Source organism: Eutrema salsugineum, unplaced genomic scaffold, assembly GCF_000478725.1.
Source record: "Eutrema salsugineum unplaced genomic scaffold, Eutsalg1_0 scaffold_3, whole genome shotgun sequence".
NCBI classification, from domain to species: Eukaryota; Viridiplantae; Streptophyta; class Magnoliopsida; order Brassicales; family Brassicaceae; genus Eutrema; species Eutrema salsugineum.
The window spans coordinates 16,153,180-16,165,908 of record NW_006256756.1 but is presented as its reverse complement, the minus strand read 5'-3'; the positions used below and the strand labels follow the sequence as shown (position 1 = coordinate 16,165,908).

Sequence of the window (12,729 nt, the reverse complement as noted above, 5' to 3'; positions counted from 1 at the left end):
ATGACCCATTTGAAGCTGGGTCAGTACCCAGTTTGTTCTGGGCTGACCCGGTCCGCAAGAGACACTATATATGCTTTTTAGTGATTTTTCCAAGACTTAAGCTTTGTTTTCTCTTGTTTCTCTTTCCCCTTTTGTTAAAAAACGAGTTTTTTAAGAGATATCTCAAGGATTTAATCAATCTAAGTCTGTTTCTTATCATCTCATATTCTTATCTTTGCTTCTAATCATGATTAACATCAATTCTTTCAAAGGAAATGCTGTGTTCATCATGATTAGTGAGTAGTCTTCTTTAAGCTTCTAGGTGTGTAGATTAGGGTGCTTTGATGTTTGATTTATGATGTTTAAGTTCTAGATTCTAATTTCCTTTCCTTAGTTAGCTGCTCTTAATGCTAGATCTCTCATTATAAGCTTGATCTAGAACTTAGGCATTTCTCCACCCACAAAGTGTTTGATGAAATGCCATAATGAGCTAACTTAAGGGTTTATGCCTTTTTCATCATGGGAATGATTGTTAAATGCATGAATGACATATTAGAACTGTTTCTTAATGCTCATTGATTCATATTTCACAAATGATGATTTGGTTTGAAAATGGATTCGTGTAGAGGTTAATGCCTTCATGAGAGGATTAATCTAGATTAAAGTTCTAAGTTAATTGGAATTTGAGATCATGTGATGCTTGCTTTATCTTTCTGTATAAGTTTCAGTCTTTCTTAGCTCTTATTTTGATGCACAAAGAGGCTGTATGGTCATTTTAGACTTGGAACCTTATGCTTGTTGATTTCTTATTCATCTAATGGGAATTAGTATTGATTTGGTAATTAACAAAGGGATTTTTGTCATGAGAATGAATTAATCTTATTTGGAAGTCTAGACTAAAGAATTGCAAGTGTTGCATTGTTTGCTTAGCATCATGAATTCATATTTAAAGCACCCTAATCAATGATCACATCTAGAGGTTTAGCTTTCTCTTTACTTGAATTTGAGTCTTTGTTTTGTTTGTCTTGTTTGCTTGTTTAATTCTTAATTACTGCTTGTTCTTGTTTGCTTTATGTTTTTAGATCACTTAATCACCAACCTGTTTCATTAGACTTGAATTAAGAATTCTCATAGCCTTAGTGTCTAGATAATCTCCATTTGGATTGACCCTCAAGTGCTACAACACAAGAGGTTAATTGACCTTAGTAGGTTAAAAAACTTACTATCACAAATAGCCCAGGCATTTGAACCAGAAGAACTCTGGAGTGATGAAGAACCTGCAAGACAGAACAGAAGGATTTCGAAAAGGACTTGTCTTAGGACAAGATCCTATTTGAACTAAGTCTTTTTCTTTGCAAAAGTCTAGCTAAGGACTATAAACCAAAGCGCTTGATGGGAGGCAATCCATTTTAGGTACTTATTTGTTTTTGTTTAAGCTTTCTTTTTCTATTAAAAGTTTTGTTTTTCTTATTGTAGACAGGCCTTAGTATGCTATTAAAAAAAAAAAAAAAAAAAAAAGAGAAGAGAAGGAGCTGACCGCGGCCAAAGGAGGTTCGGCCACGGCCAGCAGGCGTTTTACCGCGGCCAAAAAGAAATGGCCCGCAGCCGGCACGCGTTCCACTGCAGCCGCGATGCTCCGACCCGCGGCCAGCACATCCGGCCACCTTGGCCACTCCCATCCACCTTTGGCCATCTCCATTTCACCCTTGGCCACCATCACCACCTTGTTAAAATCAGTTTTGGATCCCTAGCATCCAAGTTTGATCAAGCATCACCACCATAACCACCTCACAATCCATCACCACCACCAGGTAAGTTTTCTTTTTCTTAAACTTTTTAAATTTTTCACATACTTTGTTTCTCATCCTTGCCTAATTTATTTCACACTGGGGGCAGTGTGATTTAAGTATGGGGGAGGATTTCATCCCTTTCTAACCACCTTTTCTTGCATGAGCCATTGCATTTTGCATTTTCTTTAAAAATTTTCGAATTTTTCGATTTTCTTAAACCTTTTCAAAGTCTTTGGAGTTTCAAAAAGTGTTTTCAAAGGTCAAAAACATTTTGAGGGAATAATGACAAAATCGATGATGATAATTAACCTGTTTTCTTCTACACCAATCACTCATAAAAGCTCTTTCAAGGTTTAGTACTAGACTAGGCGGTAGCTAGAGTACATACACTACTAAATCCCACCAGAGGACTTCTATTCATGAAGATCTTTTCTGCCAGGATATACTAGCTCATTTTACTTGGACTTAATCTTGACATCTAATTTTCTCATCATTGGTTTTAAGAAGGCATCATGATATACATCTAGGACATCTTTTCCCTATTGATACCACTCTTTGTTGTCCTAGATGGCCAGTTCATCTTTAGCTGGTACCACACCCGTAACCCAAACCTTTATGTTTTAACCTCCTGCATTCTTTTGAGTCTAATTTGACAGATATGTGCAAAAACGCCGGAGAGGGAGGAACAACATAGTTTTCAGTCACTCAAGAGAAAGACTGAAAGAGACCAGAAGGGAGTGTGCCAGAAATCTTATGATGCCTCAGAAAAACTCATTCTTTTTAGGGTAATTTTCGTGCTCCCTAAGACTCCAAGTCAAAAGGCAGTTTCCCCTTTCTAAAAAAAAAACGAAAAAAGAGAAAAAGAAAGAAAGGAAAGGAAACTAAAAGCCTAAAGAGTCTTAGGAGTGGAAATCACTTGAGCCAAGGCAATAGGTATTTACTTAAGGAGTTATGGATTCACAACCTGGACAAAAATCCGAGTCTGGGGAAACTATAAGGAGAACCTGAAGAAAAGAGATCAGAAATCTTGAAGCAAGAAGAGTGTAACTGAAACTGTGGGGGCATTTATCAGTTCCATCCTCTCTTGTTGTTTTGCATAATAACCTGTCTCTCTAGAAAAAGGTAACCCTAAACACATCAGCTTTCATTAAAAAGCCTTTTTGATACCTAACCTTGAATGCCTTGTTTAATATCCTTTTGATGAGAACCACTGAAACCTTTAATGAATGTTAAGAGCTACTTGACTGGAAGTTATATCTAAGTGTGTGGATTGTCGCATGACGATTTAAAGGACTAGTTATGTTTGTATTTTGGTGAGAATTTTATAGACTTGATCTGATTGATGCATTGTCCATAATTAAGGTCTAGAAGTATGGTTGCTGATATTTTTGAGTTCCCTCTCATTTTTGTTGAATGATATTTTTTCCAGATTAGATCTTGTTTTGTTTGAGGACAAACAAAGTCTTAAGTCTGGGGAGTTGATAACACTTGATTTTGACCACTTTTCACCATTGAATTCGAATGCTTTTTCAAAGGTTATACTTTGTTTTAGGAAATTTATTATGATTTCCATGTATTTGTAGTTTCAAGGCTGTTTTCAAGAAACTTAGGGAATATGCTGGCAAAATGGAAGAAATCCACATTTTTAGCTTAGAGTCAGACCGTCAGAAGTTCAACCAGCTTTCCATATCACTTTACATCACAAAGATCCAACGGTGCAATCAAAAGATACATGGAGAACAAGTTGACCCAGTTCACCAATCCCGGAAGACTCTCACCCGCGGGAAACACACGTTTTACCTGCCTTGGAAGACTCTCACCCCCGTTGGACCTTAGGGCGAGCCACAAGGCCCAACATCAAAGCCCATTTTGCTATTTCTCTTCAGAAAAGCCCTAAATGAGACCTGGAAGACTTTAGGACCTAGAAATACATTGTTTAGCAGCCCTAAACGGGTGTGTGCTCCTGTAATGAGATTTTGAGCCACCAAACTTTGTTTTTCTAGGGTTAGACGACGGAGATGGGGATTCTTCCCCAGATCCATTGTTTTTCCTCCTTTTTTATCTTATTAACTTTTCAGTTTCATTCTTTTGCATTATTCTATGTCTTTCATCATTCATTGCATCATCTAGATTAGTCTCAGAGAGTCAAGTTGTTTGAAGATATCGACAGGCATATATATCGATTAGGATTTCTATTGTTCTTAGCCATATTCTGGATCTCATCTCTTCTAAGTTATTCGTAAAGCATGAGAGTAGATTCATGACCTATTCTCTGAGCCTAGGATCGATCAGAGCCACGAGAGTGCTGTATCAGATCATCGATACCTAGCTTCAGAAGAACATAGTCGCTATAGGAGTCAAAAGCTACCTATAGAGAAGATGTGAGCAGACGAAGTCAATGTTCAATGCATGATCTTAAGTTTAGCATGAGAGCGAGAGTTAATTGCTAATTCTAAGAGATTAGTTGATTAAGGGGACGACAGTTGGTTAATCATACATGTGTCTATTCTAGTTCCATGCAGATTCCCAGAAACAGATGAAGATAAATCGCCCAGAAGCTAATTGGAAATGCCACCATATATCGGTTAGAGTAAACCGGAGAAGTATAAATCGCCACCTATGAGTTTAAAAGTCTTTAGTTTGAGTCGATATGCTTTAGATGTTCTTTTAACAATTCATCCTGCATTGCATCTCTTGTAAATACTAGATTAGGTTTAGTTTAGGATCTTAACCAAAAACCCCAAATCTTTTATTGGTTTATGAGTTTGTTTACTTCCCAATTTGTTGTTTCTTGCAGATTAGACATCCTCCCTGTGGATTGACACCCTAAGTCCTACAACGTACATCTGTGCACTTGCAGACACTAGGGTTTTATAAATTTAAAACTTTTGGAGGACCAACGGGCTTGTTAAAAAAACAACCCTAGGCCCGCAAGCCCATCATTCCCGCGTAAACACTTGCTCGACTAAATCCATAACCGTTCCCGCACTTTTGCCTTATCGCGTTTTACCTGATAACCGCTCCCGCACGCACCCGTTTTCGACAAACACTGTCTGCTCCCAACCAACCTTGTTCGAATTCCGATCAAATCCTGAAAAACTCGGCTTGTCGGAATTTCCAGCCAAAATTATCGAAAATCACAGCCAGCTGATTTTAGCTCGCAAAACTCGATTTAGCTCGGCGAAAGCTGGACTTAGCTCGGAATCACCCGACTAAACCCATTTTCCTCCGACCAAACTTATTTTCCGAACTTCCTCAGTTAACCCCCTGGTTTTTCCCTATTTCTGCTCTACATAATCCATAACTTCCTTAACCAATTTTCTCACTTGGTAAGGTTTTTCCCGAACACGGGTGTTACGAGTCTCCCCCACTTATGGTGAGACTCGTCCTCGAATCTCTACTCTTCCTCGATTTTTCCTTCTTTTGTTTCAGTTGCTTCTCAAACCACTTAGGAAATTTTTCCTTCATACTCGATTCGGCTCCAAAGTAGTTTCTTCTTCCCAATCGCAATCCCAAACAACCTGAACCATCTTGACTGGCTTTCGGCCCATAACCTTTACCTGTTGGCCTATAATCCAAACCGGCCTTCCCTCTATGAACAAATTTTCCTGCAAGTCCGGTGGAGGTTCAGATGTAACTGAATCCTCATTCCTTACGCACTTCCTTAACTGAGATACATGAAACACATTGTGATATGCCACCAAGGCTGTGATGCGTTTCAACTGCGTGAGGGAATAAATTTTACCCTTAACAAAAACAAATGAAAGCCGCAAGTGCACAGCTAATCAGTTGTAGTATTTATGGATCGAATCCACAGAGATTTGTGTGCCTGGTATTATTCTACGATTTCTAACCTTATGTCTAGACTAGATTGGTTTTAAAGGTGGTTGTTTGTCACGGATTAAACTAAAATGAAAGAAGGCAAATAAATCTATCCTAATGAACAAGTAGAAAAATCGAATGGAAAGCAAATAAAGCAAGCAAAATATCGAACTAAAGCAATTGAAATGCAGATCTAAATAAGCAAGTAAAAATCGATTGGTTTGTAAACTATGGCTAAAAATGCGGAGCTTTCGGGAACTCTGCAGGGATCATAATCGATTTTAACACTAGGGATGATAGATTGGGATTGACGGATATCAAAATATAGGGTTATAGAGCTAGAGTACGGCGGTATGACTACGTCACTGTCGTGATCATAACCAACTGTTTCTCGCAACCCTGACCAGTAGGTTTCCACTCTGTCCCTGGAAGGGAGAGAACGCAAGAGCTGCACAAGACTCGTCAGTACTCACGATCTCACCGCAGGTAGGTTTCCACTCCTACGGAAAAATTGCCTGTTTCATTCTAGGTCTGATACTTAATGAAAACTTTTGCAACACTAACTATCTAGATCAGATACTAGGTGATCAATCAAGCATACATGCAATAGAACGAGAATAAACAGAGAACAAAGTTAAAATCCCAGATCTATAAACCTAGATGTCTTAATCGATTATGAGAGTCCCTTTCGGGAACCCTAAGCCCAACTCGGGATCTACTCAGACATAGCTGAGGTCGACATCATCATTGGTTTTAATAAAAGTAATCAAAAACAGTAAAGAAATAAGATGAAAGAAAACTTTTCTATTGAAGAACTCAGACTTGAACAATCTTCTACAAAAATGGCATAAAAACGGCTAAAGGAAAAGGGTTTCTGTAAAGTATGAAGGTGATTGTCTAAAAACGACCTAAATGACAAGTATTTATAGTCTTCAATACTCCATGGTCTCTAGGGTTCCGGAATTGAGGCTGAGAAATGACTTTGGGCTTTAATTCGGAGTTGGCCGGTCGCGGTCGGGAATGACATGACCGCGGGAAATAGGTTGTTGGCCGCGGTCGGGAAGCTTGTGACCGCGGGGAATGAGCTGGTGGCCGTCTTTGAGTGGCTCCGGGGCTAATGGAATATCTTGAGATCCAACCGTTGGAATGTCTCCAAACCAAGTGCATTTGAAAGCTGGTTGATTCTTGTATAAGTTGTCCAATTTTGAGGGTGATCAGACGGTGAGAAGGTCTTCGTCTCTCTATGAGAATTCTGACGGTCTGCATTTATCCAAAAGAGTCTTTTTGTTCCAATTTGTGCTTCTTTATCCCAAATTACCTGAAAAGTCTTTTAAAGTCTGAAAACATAGAAGTCCTTTGAAAACCTTTGAAAATGGAGTAAAAACACTTGTAAAAGACATTAAAGTGATCCATAAAAATGGTCAAAATCCGGTGTTATTAGGCTGGTGGCAATTCCAGCTTGTAAGCAATCGGCCCAATCCATTCCAGGATCTTGTACGGTCCCATGTACCTCAGCTGCAGCTTACCAGTAGCGCAGCCCGGTCCTTACCCTTGTAAGTGATCAGTTTGACAAAAACTTGATCGCCGATCAGAAATTCCAACCCATTATACCGCTTATCCGCATAACTTTTCTGTCTGTTCTGAGCCTCTTTCATCTTAAGTTTCAAAACTATGATCCGTTCGGTCGTTTCTTCCACAAAGTCTCGACCAAAAATGCTGCGTTCCCCCACTTGGGTCCAGCAACGCTTCATAAGGGGACATCCCAATACTCGCCTGGTAACTGTTGTTGTAAGAAAACTCCGCCAAAGTCAGATAATCCTTCAATTTACCGCTCCAATCGAACACACACGCCCGCAACAGATCCTCTAACGTCCTATGGTTCGTTCCGACTGACCATTGGTCTGTGGATTGTAAGCGGTACTCATGTGGACTGATAACACTGGATTTTGACCATTTTTATGGATCATTTTAATATCTTTTACATGTGTTTTTACTCCATTTTCAAAGGTTTTCAAAGGATTTCTATGTTTCCGGATTTTAAAAGACTTTTCAGGTAATTTGGGATAAAGAGGCACAAAATGGAACAAAAAGACTCTTTTGGATAAATGCAGACCGTCAGAACTCTCATGGAGAGACGAAGACCTTCTCACCGTCTGATCACCCTCAAAATTGAACAACTTATAGAAGAATTAACCAGCTTTCAAATGCACTTGGTTTGGAGACATTCCAATGGTTGGATCTCAAGATATTCCATTAGCCCCAGAGCCACGCCGAGTCGGCCAGCAACTCACGCGACGGCGGCCAACAAGCTATTTGCCGCGGTCACAACACTCCCGACCGCGGCATTCAAGCTCCGACTTAAAGCCCACTTATCTGAAGCCCAAAGTCATCGGAACCCTAGAGACCATGGAGTATTGGAGACTACAAATACATGTCATTTAGGTCGTTTTTAGAGGTAGCCATTGATACTTTACAGAGACCCTTTTCCTTTAGCCGTTTTTATGAGATTTTTGTAGAAGATTGTTCAAGTCCGAGCTCTTCAATAGAGAAGCTTTCTTTATCTCTTTTCTTTACTGTTTTCCATTACTTTTATTAAAACCAATGATGATGTCGAACTCAGCCATGTCAGAGTAGATCCCGAGTTGGGCGTAGGGTTCCCGAAAGGGGCTCTCATAATCGATTGAGACATCTAGGTTTATAGATTTGGGGTTTCGACCTGATCTCTGTTTATTCTTGTTCTTATTGCATGTATGCTTGATTGATCACCTAGTATCTGATCTAGATAGTTAATGTTGCGAAAGTTTTCATTAAGTATCAGCCATAGAATGAAACAGGCGATTTTTCCGTAGGAGTGGAAACCTACCTGCGGCGAGATCGTGAGTATTGACGAGTCTTGTGCAGCTCTTGCGTTCTCTCCCTTCCAGGGCCAGAGTGGAAACCTACTGGTCAGGGTTGCCAGAAACAGTTGGTTATTGTGTGAGCCAAAACTCGCACAACCAGAAATTTGTTTAAGCAAAACTAAGGGATCGGAAACTTCTAGGGTTTATCGCCAAAAACAGTAAGATCGAAAGAAAGTTTTTCTTGCTGAAAAAGTGTTGAGCTCTTATTGCTTAGAGTTGCAAAAGTTACAGAATGAATTGTATACATCATCTATTTATACTAATTCTCCGAACCGCCTAGCCGAGAATCTCGGGAGAGATTTTCGGAATAACCTTATCGCCTCGTGCGGCTCACCGCCTTTGTATTTCGCCTAGGGTTTTTTCGGGCTTCGTCTCTCAAGGCTTTAGTTCAGCCCATCTGAACTTTTCCACGGCTAGGCCCATCTAACTTCTCCACGGCTCGACCCACTTGCCACTTTAGTCGAGACATGATTCGGTCCACCTCACCGAGGCGCGGCTCGGCCCAGGTATGTTAGAGAGGGGCTCGGCCCATTTCTTATAATACGGCTCGGCCCATCTCTCTTTCTTCACGGCTCTCCCACTTGGTGATTGTGGATCTCCCGCTTGGCTTGGTGAGAACGGCTCTCCCTGTTGTCTTGGTAAGAACGGCTCTCCCATTTGGTGGCCACGGCTCTCCCACTTTCCATACTTAGTTATTGTGAGATGGTTTTATCTGCGTGGGGTGAAAACCGACCCGAACAGTTATGATCACGACAGTGACATAGTCATACCGCCGTACTCTAGCTCTAGAACCCATATATTGTTATCCGTCAATCCCAATCTATCTACACTAATGTTAAAACCGATTATGATCCCTTAGAGTTCCCAAAAGCTCAGCGTTTTTAGCCATAGTTTACAATTCCATCGATTTTTACTTGCTTTCTTAGACCTGCATTTCAATTTCCTTAGTTCATTTTTTACTTGCTTTATTTACCTTTCATGCGATATTTTACTTGCCTTATTTTTGTTTAGTTCGATATTTTACTTATTCCATTTACATTTCATTCGATTTTCTTTACTTGCTTTTTAGGATAGATTTATTTGCTTTCTTTTGTTTTAGTTTAATTCGAAAGAAAAACAACCAACCTTTAAAACCAATTTAGTCTAGACATAACCGTAGAAGAATACCAGGCACACAAATCTCTGTGGATTCGATCCCTAAATACTACTACTGATTAGCTGTGCACTTGCGGCTTTCATTTGTTTTGTTAAGGGTAAAACTTGTTCCCTCACGTAGTTGACACGAGCACGCATCAAGTTTCGCTGCCTTTTGCTATTTTTCTTGTTTTAACTTCTGTTCTAGACACCTGATCTCTAGTTCTTTCTTAAAGTTTTTCTGAACTATCTTTCCCTTCTTTTTCCTTTCTCTGAATTGCATGAATACCAGGCGTAGACCTGCAGGAGACATTCCAATTCTAGACGAGATAGACAGACACGAAAGAGAACTTCGAAGACTTAGACGAACACAAGGAATGGCCAACGACGACCAGCCTGGAGATCCTATTAATCGAAATTTAAATATGGACCAAGAAGGGTCCGAACATGGAGAAAACGAAGAGAATGATCACATAGAAGGTGATCATGCTTGACAAGATGGAGAGGAGGATGAGGTTCTTCCAAGACACCACCAGAACCGAGAGAGAGAAGGACGTGAAGACCTTGATCCACCCATCAATGTAGCCGATGGTGACCACCCAGCAATGCAGCCGAATGAACGTGTTCACCGCCCCATTCCGCCAGCAAATCAACACCGAAGACAAGCCAGGAACCATCGCATAACTGACTTTGATGCACCTACTCAAAATTTTCAGAATCAATCTGCGATTCAAGTACCATTTCCAACCGGAATGAGTTTGAAGTCAAGCCTCAAATCATCTCATTGGTGAAGCAAAACCAGTTCCATGGAGTTCCTTCTGAGCACCCAATGGACCATATCGAGCTTTTTGAAGAAATTTGCAGCATGATGAGAACAAACCAAGTTGCACCTGACTATTTAAAGTGTAAGTTGTTCTCTTTTTCATTAGCAGATAAAGCTCACCGTTGGTTGAAGTCTTTGCCTGCAGGATCGATTACTAATTGGGAAGAATGTAGAACTGCTTTCCTGAACCACTTCTACACTAAGTCAAGGTCGAACAATTTGAGAACGAAGATCTCAACCTTTCAACAAGGGCCAACTGAATCTTTCTATGAAGCTTGGGAACGTTTTAAGGAGTATGAACGTGATTGCCCTCATCATGGATTGTATGGATCAAGCCTGCTGAGCACATTTTATCGAGGTTTGCAACCAAAATACAAACTTTCACTTGATACAGCTAGCAATGGAGATTTTGGGCAAAAGACAATAACTCAAGGAAGAGCCCTCATCGAAAATTTGGCTCAAGCCAATAGCAATGATTGTCCTGAATATGATCGATCGATGAAGCAAGCCGGAACATACAACAAGGAGATAACCGAGTTGAAGAACATGGTGAGCCAGCTTCTGAAGAGCAACAATCGCCCAATCCATGCCTGTGAAACCAACAATGGCGCAGAAGAGGAAGGACCTAGTGATATCGATCACATTAATCAAGCATTTCAAGAGGAAGATATGAACTACGTAGGAGCACTGGTGCCATACCAAAATCGCTCCAACAACAACTTCAACAACAACTTCCGGAGTGCAAATTACAACAATCTCTCTTACCGCAATCCAAATGTCGAGAATCCTCAAGATCAGTACTACCCACCTCAGCAAAAATCCTTCCAAAACAAGTTTCAAGGTAAAAACTTTGGAGGAATAGTACCATATCAACCGCGGCAGCCATATAACTACCAAGGTACGGGTTTTAATAATCAATTTGTACAACAGCAGGGAGTCACGACAAACCAGCTAGCTTCACAAATCGGTAGACTTGAACAGTCAATCCAACAGCTCGTTATGACGAACGAAAAAGCATCCAAAAACGTGAACGTGAAAGTGGACTGCTTGTACAATGATCTGAATGGTAAGTTTGAATCTTTATCTTCGCACGTAAAGAAGTTAGATGTGCAAGTCGCCCAAACAGCCGACTCTATGAAGAGGCAAAGTGGAGTTCTTCCAGGAAGAGTTGAAGATAACCCTAAGAAGTTTTGCAACGCCATAACAACATTGCCCGAAGAATAGTCCGGAATCGATGGAAAGAAAGAAGAAACCCCAATCTTTGTACCACTGTACAAGGATATCGATCCCAAGCAGCCACCGTTTAAGGTTCCTGAACAATCACGGTTTCAAAGTCTTACCAAAGCCGATGATCCGGGACGTTTTGTTTTCCAGTGTTTCATTTCAGGAATCAAGTTTACAGACTGCTTGTGCGATTCCGGAGCCAATGTCAACATCATGTCTAAGACATTTGCAGAAAAATTGGGCAGAAAAACCTTAAGGACATCGACGGTTAAGGTCATCTTTGGAGATTCATCTCAAAAAGATACTGAAGGGGCGATTCATGATCTACAAGTTCTAGTGGGAGATAAGATTGTTCCAGCAGATTTCCAAGTCCTGGAGATGGATAAAGACAAGGAGAGGCCACTCATTTTTGGGAGACCATTCCTACCTCACCGTTGTTTCATCAACCTCAAAAACATCCACCTTGATCGATTTATCTCCCAAAGGCCAAATCTTATTTACCGTCATGTGGATCATGCCCACGTGAGGTGCTTTGGAAACAAAATTCCCCACGATGCAATCATCCCACAACGGTGGAGCATTTTCAAAAACACTATCCGGTACCCTTATGGTTTTGACACCATCAACATCCTCTACTTGGATCGGATATCTCTGCAAACGTGCCTTGTCTGCCACCACCGACGACCAGCTCCGACTCTTCTCCGCCTGACTATTATCAACTTTGTTTCCCGCATCCACTGCAACCAACGGAGAAGACGATTTCTCGACATCCTCCACACCATGATTAGAAACCTCCTCCAGCTGCTCCACCAAAGCCTCAATGATTGCTCCACCCACCTTTCCGCTTTCTCCCGACGGTGGAACCCCCTGCTCCGGCACCGCCATGTCGCCTGAACCCTTGCTTGGGTCCTAAACCACCAGAAACCCTAATCGCCTTTTGTGTCGCACTCCCCTGCTGACGTCACTTTTTTTTCTTTGTCAATAATCTAACATCTCCGTCTTTAAACAAGGCTGGATTTAATCACAACTTGATCCAACTAACACAGAAGCATTGAGA

At 40.8% G+C, this 12,729-nt stretch overlaps 1 non-coding gene across 1 annotated transcript; it reads right to left on the bottom strand.

Annotated features, from left to right (window-relative positions):
- Window positions 1–10,664: 10,664 nt before the first annotated feature.
- LOC112085675 lies at window positions 10,665–10,771 on the bottom strand. Its single transcript, XR_002898975.1, has one exon. It is a non-coding gene; the product is annotated as a small nucleolar RNA R71 (small nucleolar RNA).
- Between the last annotated feature and the right edge of the window lie 1,958 nt (window positions 10,772–12,729).